Source organism: Papaver somniferum, chromosome 2, assembly GCF_003573695.1.
Source record: "Papaver somniferum cultivar HN1 chromosome 2, ASM357369v1, whole genome shotgun sequence".
Classification (NCBI taxonomy): domain Eukaryota; kingdom Viridiplantae; phylum Streptophyta; class Magnoliopsida; order Ranunculales; family Papaveraceae; genus Papaver; species Papaver somniferum.
This window is the reverse complement of record NC_039359.1, coordinates 20901221-20911633: the sequence shown is the minus strand read 5'-3', so window position 1 is coordinate 20911633 and position 10413 is coordinate 20901221. Positions and strand designations below refer to the sequence as shown.

General features: G+C 34.9%; 1 long non-coding RNA gene across 1 annotated transcript; it reads right to left on the bottom strand.

Moving 5' to 3' along the window:
• Positions 1-6793: 6793 nt before the first annotated feature.
• LOC113347108 lies at positions 6794-8163 on the bottom strand. The gene is made up of 2 exons (XR_003358732.1): positions 7591-8163; positions 6794-7435 (listed from the first exon to the last, which is right to left on the bottom strand). It is a non-coding gene; the product is annotated as an uncharacterized LOC113347108 (long non-coding RNA).
• Between the last annotated feature and the right edge of the window lie 2250 nt (positions 8164-10413).

Here is a 10413-nt window from a genome sequence, read left to right as displayed (position 1 = left end):
GGTTGAAACACAAAGTCAATGTTCTTGTTGGTATGGTAAATAAGCGTGACTCTCTTCTAAAAATCCTTCGTGAGGAAAACACCTCTGTTTGTCCTTCACAGAACTTTCATGAGGGAAAACTCAAAGAGGATACTTTAGAAACTGAACTTGTTTTGAGTAAATTCTCTATTCAAGAATGTTCCAAAGAGTCCACTGTGCCAACTGCTTCTGATTTAACTGTGAAAGATTCAGTTCCAGGAGTAAAACCAAAATCCCTTCTGGTTGAAAAAGATGTGCTTGTGTCTTCCTCTAATCAAGGAATTTCTACATCACATGTAAGGAAAAAGTCTCCCAACGATGGTATTAAGACTGTTCCCTCTAATCACTCCGGTGATCAGAAAGTATGTCTTTTTTGTGATTCAAAAGGACATATTGAACAAAAGAGGAATTCCAGATTGAATGAAAATTCTATTATTCTTTTTCAACACACCTTAGGTTTGATCCTCAAAGGTGTAACTGACATTCGTATGTCTTAACCAATTGGTTTTAGTACTCACGCTGTGTATATTACCAGGAAAGTCAGTTCGAGATGTTCCTCAAATGTTCAAAAGCAAAACAGTCTCCCCAAAATATTTCGTCGAAGAAGAACTCATGAATCTTCTAATGTTAAAAAGGGAGATAATGTTGTTTATGATGTGAAAAAGTTACCAGAAGAAGGAAGCAAAAATGGAGATTTGGAAGATAACCTAAAATTGATATTTGAAGGTTACAAAGAGATTATTAACAGGCTGTCAATTCCCTCTAGACAAATTGTTTCAAGTAAGAATCCATACTATGCGTCACATTTTGATGATAGTAAATTTTATGATAACTTTTCACATCATAACGGTTTTCCTCCAAAGATCAGGAGAAAGAGGTTTAAACAGAAACAACGGTCATTTGATGAGCTCAAGGCTCATACTTGTGTTAATTAATCACAAGGTTGAAATCTCACTCACAAAAATCCTGGTTGAGTGATATATAGTCAGTTATACTTGATGGCAAAATGTTTTCTGATTCTCTAGTTATTTTCTTATCGCTCTTAGCTGGATTATCATTCGCAAACATTTTTGCATAAGTATTTGTATTTGGTTCTTTTGAAAAGTCATTTGTCAAAATTGCTATGCTCTAAATTTTTCTCTTGTGAGAATAAAATTTATTTGATCCAAGTCCTGTGAGATTTATTCTCCTAGCAAATATTGGTTAAACTTGTTGTTACAATTTTGTTGTTTTGGTATCTTCATCTCTAAGGGTAAGGTTGCATACGTGCGTGTACCTACCTTGCATAGCACGTACCATACATGGAAACCCTAAATTCTGTTTTCTATGAAACTTATAAATACCAAACCGTTTATGAGAGTACGCATACTATCTCCTTTTGGTTTTAAGAATGGGGTCTCATTCAAACTCTTGGAAGTTACCAGCTGATTCAATTGATGATTCAGTTTACTTGGAGTTTGTTTTAAAGAAGAAAAGAATTCTTGTGAAAGCTGACGAACTCGAATCTTGTGCCTCATGCTACTATGCGTTTTCTCATCAAGATAGAGAAAATACTGAAATGGTCTCCGCTGAAGTAGTTCATGGTTTTCTCACTGATCCCGGGAAGACTCAACTGAAGCTTGAGAACAGTGTAAAGGATCTTAATATGCTCCGTTATGAGTTGAAAAAGGTTAACTCTGACCTTGTTCTCATGAAGTCACATGTTAAGGATCGTCTCAATGAGGATATCTTCTTTGAAGATACTGCTGATGTTTTCTGTCACAAGCTCGATGATCCTGTGACCCTTGAAGGTTCTGGTTGTTAAACTATGATCGTCGCTTGTGACATCTACTTGGATTATTGAGTTGTTTTAGTTCTTTTTAAATGTCTAGGAAACTTCTTATGAGAATTTTTATTCTTATTTTTGTTTAGAAGGATTACTAGGGTTTGGATAGTCATTATTGTGATTACACATAGCTAGTTCCACACGTTTTCATCTTCAATGTTTTTAGAATTATTTATTTAAATTCTAAGTTATATGGAAGATGATTTTTGCAATCTTAATCTTTATAGTTTTATATATTGCAAATTGTTATGGGATATGTTGTTTACGTCCGTGAACCTTGACTGTCCCATACTTATCCAAAAGTTATCTCGATTACATGTCGGTATGAAAGTATTGATAAAAGTTAGAATGAAGTTTTGACAATACAAAAGTTAAGCCTTTTATGTCATTATGCAAATATCGATTGAAGAAAGGATGAACTTTTGTTTACAAGAATTGTCTATTATACGTCATTGTGCAAATAGTGATGGAAAATAGAATGAATTCTTGTTTATTCCGCAGTATTGTTCTTCCCAAGATCCACATCTTTGTGTATTTACTGTGTTTCTCCGTAAGTTTCTTATGTCGAGCATGTGCAATTGAATTGATCATTGTGGTTGATTCAATTGAGATTTTGGGATACAAATTCATGTTTCATCATGTGATTTGGTTATATCCAAAGAAATCCTTCTTTTCTTGTAAAAGAAAGGTCGCCTTTGTTGTTTTTTCGAGAAGGAAATTTTATGGGGGAGAGTTCTTTTTGAACTTGTGCTTAATTGCCATATCTTTGTGGGGAGTGCGGCTGTGGAATATTGTAGGGGTTATCTTGTATCTTTATAAACTCCTTGACGAATGCATTTAGCTTCATCTTTATGATTGCATCTAAATTTGTTGGTATGTTGTTCTCTTTTGGTCATGAAGAATTTCCATGGAAATTTCATGAGGATCCTACTAGTTTTCGTACCTTTGCCAATTTTTATTGACAAAATGGGGGAGAATTAATGTGTAGTTTCATATTACAAATACATATGGTTTACAGATCATTATATAAGGGGGAGTGGTTTTCATATTGAGATGATGTATTGACTAAGGGGGAGTGATACATATCACCATAATACTGTTGTCAAAGTTCTGATACAATTGAACTTTGATGTTGTGTAATAATACCATGACACTGTATAACAATAATTGAGAACAATGGTTTTCTTATTGTTATGGATACATATCTTCAACAACTATGATTCTGAGTTGAACACGTTTAGAATCACTAGAGTACTTGGAAGTGACAAAAATTTCGAGTCGTGTTGAAGATGCCAGGGAGATCAAGCATTTGGATGAGAAGCTAAAAAGTTTTTATTTATTTTGTAATCCATATGTATAAGTTTCGTCACTAAAATTGACAAGGGAGGAGATTGTTAGAGCATTGCTCGGTCGAACTCGCATGCATTGCTATCTCAAGCATGTTTGTCAATGTTAGTGATCAAAACTATGAGTCTTGATTTCTAGCCTATTTAGATGTCTCAGACTAGGACATAGATTGTGCAGTTGAGTTTTAGATTTCACGGCGTTCATCACTTGAAGACGAAGAACTACTAAGGGGAGCTTGTGGAACTTCATCAAAAAAAGGTATGTGGAGACTGAAACTCATCTATCACTTGGAGAGTCTATTTCTAATCAATCTTCTATATTGAGATATAAGTCGCGTTACGATATAGTTTTCTATTATACACATTTGAGATTTCAAGCTGAGTTTAACTTGCTTATATATTTATCGGAATATGTGTTGGCAAGCTTTTGCTTCGACCAAGTTCATCTTACATTCGTGACAAAAGTCCGAATAAGATCATATGAAAATTGCCGAGTAACATCTTACATGGTTTGTGTGATACAATCACTTGGTGTACTCTTGGAATGTTTCATTATGATAATTTCAATAACTTGAAAATTGCTTTGATGAAAAATAGTTTGTGAATAACAACTATATAACATCCTCTAAGAAAGTTTCAATCATTGAAATAAAGAGTTTAGAATAAAGTAACCATGTTTGGATATAATCATAGTGTGTTAATCACATTATTGTGCAAGTCCAAAACCGGGAGCCTGAAGTATGCGTACCCGTAAGCGTACTGGTGGTTGTTGATGTCTAGGAAAGTATGCGTACCCGTACGCATACTGGCGGAAAGTTCATATCCGTGAAAATCTGCTGGAGTTTGGAAAGTATTGTAGTATGCGCACATGTACGCGTACTGGAGTAATCAAACTCATGTCCGGCTACTCAAGTATGCGTACCCATTTGCGTACTTGAATGGGTTACTTTCTAAAATTGGTTGTGTACATGAACATAAACATTTATATTATAAGGAATGCAATCTTTGCAAACCGTGACTATAATGTTCATGAATTGATTCGAGTGAATCAAACTGATTTTGTTTCGATTGTGTTCTTATATACTTCTATGAGAATATAGCAATTGAACGACTCTTTAACTAGTTTTCATTCGAGTCATTTGAACTAGTTATGGTTAAGATGAATATGGTTCATATGAGAGTTTATCATATGGCTAACTTCGGTTAACTATTGTGAGTCAACATGGTGTACATGTTTGGTTACGGTTCATAAACCTAAATGAGGGAACATTTCATTTGTGTGTAACAAGCTAAGTTCGATATAACGGTTGAAAGATATTATCTTGGTTGAATCAGGTTTTTCATCTAACAGTGGATATTGAATGTTTTGTTACCAAGGTAACTTGGATTGCAAACCCTGATTTGAAAACTATATAAAGGACAACTCTAGCAACTGGGAAACCTAATCCCCACACTTCTCTGTGTTACTAGTTGTATAAGCTAGAGTCGATTCTCCTTTAACCTTAGGTTTTTCTAGACCTTGTAGGTTAACGACTTGAAAGACTTCATTGGGATTGTGAAGCCAGATTCAACTATTTCTCTTGTAGTTGCGTGTTCTGATCTTGCCCGATTCTATCCTTTGAGTACTATCTTTTCTATGATTTGCTCGAGATTAATTTCTCCGATAGGCAAGATAAAACGTGATCACAAACATCTTCGTCTCATCGTTTGTGATTCCACAATATCTAGTTTCGCCATCATAAGATTTAGATTATTGTGAGGTGATTGATAATACTAAGCTGTTCTTCGGGAATATAAGTCTGGTTTATCAATTGGTTCATGTTCACCTTGATTTATCAAAAGACGGAACAAAAACTCTTGGGTATTTCTGTGGGAGACAGATTTATTAGATCCTATAGTATTTTCTGTGTGAGACAGATTTGTTTATCAAGTCTTCGACTTTGGATCGTAGCAACTCTTAGTTCTGGGTGAGATCAGCTAAGGAGATCAAATGTTGGTATCCTGCTAGTATCAGAGACGTAAGGAGTGCAACTGTACCTTAAATCGGTGTGAGATTGATTAGGGTTCAACTACAGTCCATTCCGGAGTTCATTGGTAGTAGGCTAGTGTAGCGCCCCCTAAGCTAGCAGCTGACTAGTCCAAGATATTAACTAAATAAAGAGGCACTAAGGATCTAATTCATATACTTAAACATTCAATTAATAAAACTGCTACAAAACTTAAACCAAAAACAATCCCCTCTCTGAAATATATACACAAGAACTACTCTCAAGTGATACATATACAATAGTCATTTAGTTTGCAAATAGAATAATCAACATAGTAAACATAGTAGAAATTAACTAATTAACGGACTCAACTCCTCGAAGCTTTCGCTGCGCAACTCTGAGCTGTCTCTGAAACTGAAAGTGGGAAAGGGTGAGCACATTATCCCTAGAATGGGTGCCCAGCAGGAATAACATTTAACTTTAAAGAAATGATGAGCAAGATTTTGAAAACAATACATGTTTTCCCAAACATCAAAGTGACTAAGTCACTGGAAATGCACAAACAATGTATATGGACAAACTCCTTCTTCAAACAATATATACTAGTGATGCCGGGTTTTTCCACACCTACATAGCTATATTGATGCCGGGTTGTTCCACACCTAATAAGCATAAAAGCTGAATTCATGTAGATATAAATGAAGGAGCGTATCCTATATACCACACGTGGAAATTCGCATTTCCCATAACAATTCATATTGACAACAAAACATTACAGGTCCTTTCCAATTCATGGAAATATTAAAAGAATCAACAAAACAATCATAATACAAATTAAAAAATGCATGAAATGCACAAACTGACAATGCATGAGTTTGTTAAACATAAACTTTTGTAAAAGAAACAACAATGGTTTCAAAAGAGTTAAAAGTATTCCCACCTCTTTTGATGACAAGCCATGCCTACCTCGAGATCCACGATCCACTGGTTCATCCTTTGAATCAATCGTTGTTAATAAAGACTAATTGTTAATCACACAAGAAGTCTAAGAATCTAGCCAAAATGGCTCACACAAGAATCATACAAGTCTATCTAATGGTTTTTAGCCCATTTATGGTTCTACACCTTTTTATTCTCTATCTTTAGCATATCTAAGAGTTACTAGTTCAATTAGATTGGTTCTATAATTCATTAGCAAAGTCTTATGAATATCTACAACCTTGTAGGAGAAGCCAAAGGCTAATTCAGACCACAAGAGGTCCAAAACATCAAATTAAAGAAACTGGCCCTAAGCCCGAGTCCTCTACTCCAGCCCGTTAACGTAAGGCATGGTCCATATGAGTCAACTAACGGTCAACGTCAGTCAGGGTCAAGTCAAGTCTATGGTCAACAGAGTCAAGGTCAGGTCAACAGTCCAAGGTTAAAGTCTAACTCGGTCACACTGAGTCGTATACAGTCTGGATAGGTCTAGTCAACTGAGTCAAGGTCTGATCCGACTCAGTCAGACATCTAAGGCAGCTAAGAACAAAATCAATCAGATAATCTGACTGGTATGACTAGCAGGCCTACTTTACTACATCCTCTTCACTCTTACATCAATTCTATCAGACTAAACACTACCAAACAATTCATTCATTTAAAAACAACTTTAAAACTTATTCACAAATACAAATTCTGCTTACCAGCAATTGCAGCTTTAAGCTTTTTCACATCAATTACTATCTACAACTCTATAAACACAATTCTTCATGAATTGTAACTTCAGGTTCACAACTAAACCAACTTATTCACTAGTCTTCCCAAACTGCAAAACTATTTCTTCAACTGAAATACCACTAGCAAAATAAACTCCAGTATCTGCAACTCCATAATAACCTCAGCTACATATCCAGTCGACCACCAACACACACAACAATACATACATCTTTTAAAACTTCTTTCTTGCATTCTACAATACCACCACAGTTATAAAAACCACATCATTCCTATTAAATCTCTATTACAGATTCATCCATACCCATTCACAACATAACCCTAACCTACAACCAATTGTAGTTCAACCAAACTATATTCATCTCTAATACATATCCAAAACCACCAACACAATTAGCTTTATCATATCCATCCACTAATTCAACTCCTCCCTGCAACTTCAACTCAAATATCAACCAAGCAACAATATAACAGCAACAGCATAATAATCAAGTCCTTTTTGTTCACAGCAACACACGACCACCACGCAGAACCACCACTAATATCTGCAGCAACAATTCAATCCACACTAAACACAATCTATTCAATAATTAAACATTATTGTATCATCGCCTCAACCATCTACAGCTCCACATCATTAAATATCTATAATTCATCTCAATGAAATCAAAATTTACTGAGATACTAAGAAGTAAATTACCTCAAAAGACTTTCTCCCACAATTGAAATCAACCCCTTGTTTAGATTGATTCGACTCAGCTCATCACCATCTAACCCTTAAACCACAGTTCATTACATCCAATTCCCAAAATCTTTACTCAAACAGAATCATAATCCCAACCATCAATTCTTCAACCTTATCCTCATTCAGAGAAAACCCATCTACAATTCCTTCTTAGTCACCATTAAAACGAATTCCAAATTCCTAATTCTTACCCAGAGGAACCCTAATTCAAACCCTAACTTCTTGATTCAAACATCAAAACAATCTGCAACTTCAATTAATGTCAACCTTTTTAATCTTCATCCATCTACATCCCGATTAACTCATCGATTCACCTATAGACTCAAATTCATTCTCAAAACCCTAATTTCAGTTACAACAACATCAATTCCTTTTCCTCCCGAGCTCAATTAACATCAACATCAACACTAGAAATCGATTCCTAATGTTTACCCTAAGTTTCTCTTCGATTTTAACCTCAAAATCATCTTTCATAATCGCCGGAGCTACGACAGAAGCAGAAGAAGAAAAGAAGAAAGAGGAAGAAGAAAGAAGAATGGGGGAGGAGAAATAACGGGTCTTATATTCTCGATCGATTGGGGATAATACCAACGACAAATGATAAATGCACCCTCCCAATTGATATGGGTATTCGGGGTCGGTCTAAAGTAAAAAGACTATTTTGCCCTTCATATCTATCCAATGATATCTCCTTCGTCCAATATCCGATTAACACGTTCGAGTAGTCCATTCTGCATAACTTTTCGAGATTTATCCAACGGTACTAGTTTCATATATAGATCTTTGTTAGATTAATATTTAATAATTAAAATTAGTGTTAAACTAATCGAGTTATTAACAGCTAAAACGTGTCTTGACTAGTCTTATAGCGTTGACGATCTTGAAGGTCTTTATTCTCCCCACCTTATATCATTTTCGTCCTCGAAAATCAAACCATCCTTCTGGTCTTCAAGGACTCCCCACCTTATATCATAACCCCATCTCTTATCTAAGCGCAAACAACATAACACAAACCACAAACCTATATGGCTTTCTACAACTAAAATTTGTGGATCTAAGTTCAACTATGTTGATTTAAGTTCTATCAAATGGGAAAGTCTAAGTTTCTTGCACTAATTCCTATTTTATAAAAAAAATAGCAGTCTCTAATTACAAGGGAGATTCCTATGAATATTTCTAAGTGAGTTTATAATTATTGGTTTCCTAAAGAATTATACTAAGCTTCTATGATCGGTTATCTCTGAATGCAGTTGCCCTGTCAAGGTTGGCCAGTCCCAACAATGCTTTTCTACGAAAAGAGAAAACACAACCTTCACTATTCCCCAGTGCTGGATTAACTAATTATTAATTTATTAAAATTAATTAGTCTCTAAAATAAATATATCTCTAATCTTTATTAGCTAGAATTGTTGGTGTAGCCTAAAATTTTTACTTAATTACACATACAAATAACCAAAAAAATAAATCAATCAATCAAATAAATCTTTTAATTATTGATAGCTTTTAGTGATTAAGATTTATATCACAAACCCAACCCAGTTCTAAACTAAACTATTTCATTAACTGGCACAGGCTATTCATATGGTTTCCCATATAAGATCTAATAGTGAGCTCTGTTAGAGCATTGCTCGGTCGAACTCGCATGCGTTGCTATCTCAAGCATGTTTGTCAATGTTAGTGATCAAAACTATAAGTCTTGATTTCTAGTCTATTATAGCTAAGTCTCGGACTAGGATAGAAAGTGTAGTTGATCTCAAGGACTTCATGGCGATTCATCATACAAGTAGAAGAACTACTCAAGGAACCGGTGGAACTTCTCGACAAAAAAGTATGTGAAGACTTCAACTTAACTATCACTCAAAAGTATATCTACTTTATCTCCTACTCTTTGAGACAAGAAGTCGTATGCTATATATATAGACTTGGATTATACACATTTGGTATTTCAAGCCGAGTATACCTCGCCTATCTATATCTCGAAATATGTGTTGATAAGCTTTTCGCTTCGATCAAGTTTATCTTTACCATGTGACGAAAGTCATGTTATGTTTCAATCATCTTGAAAATTTCTTTGACGAGAAATGGTGTAACAACTATATAACGTCCTCTAAGAATGTTTCAATGATTGAAATGAGAGTTTAGATTACATAACGAATGGTGGACATAAGCATTATTGTGGAAACACATTTATGTATAAGTCTTATTCCTTGAACCAAAGTTTGCGAACTTTTGTTTCCATAGGATCCATTAAAGAGAAAGAGTTGTCAATCTCGAATATAGAAGAACCCAGTGTTTCAAGGAAACAGACATACATTGACAAGTGTTACCCTGACTACCTTACCAACGAGTCTGACTCCGATGTTGAAAGGAATACAGCCAAGGAGAGTGAAGTGATTCTGAAAGTTGTTAGAATCCTGGCTGGTAATCTCATTCGGTTAGAACACAAAGTCAATGTTCTTGTTGGTATAGTAAATAAACATGACTCTCTTCTAAAAATTCTGTATGAGGAAAACACCCCTATCTGTTCCTCACAGAACCCTTATGAAAAAGAACTTGTTGAGGGTGATTTAGAAACTGAACTTCTTTTGAGTAAACTATCTACTCAATAATGTTTCAAAGAGTTCGATATACCAACCATTTCTGACTCAACTGGAAAAATTTCTAGTTCAGAAGTAAATTCAAAATTTCTTCCTGTTATAAAAAATGTGATTGTTTCCTCTAATCGAGGAATGTTTACATCACGAGGAAGGAATAGGCCTCCCAACGATGGTTTTAAGA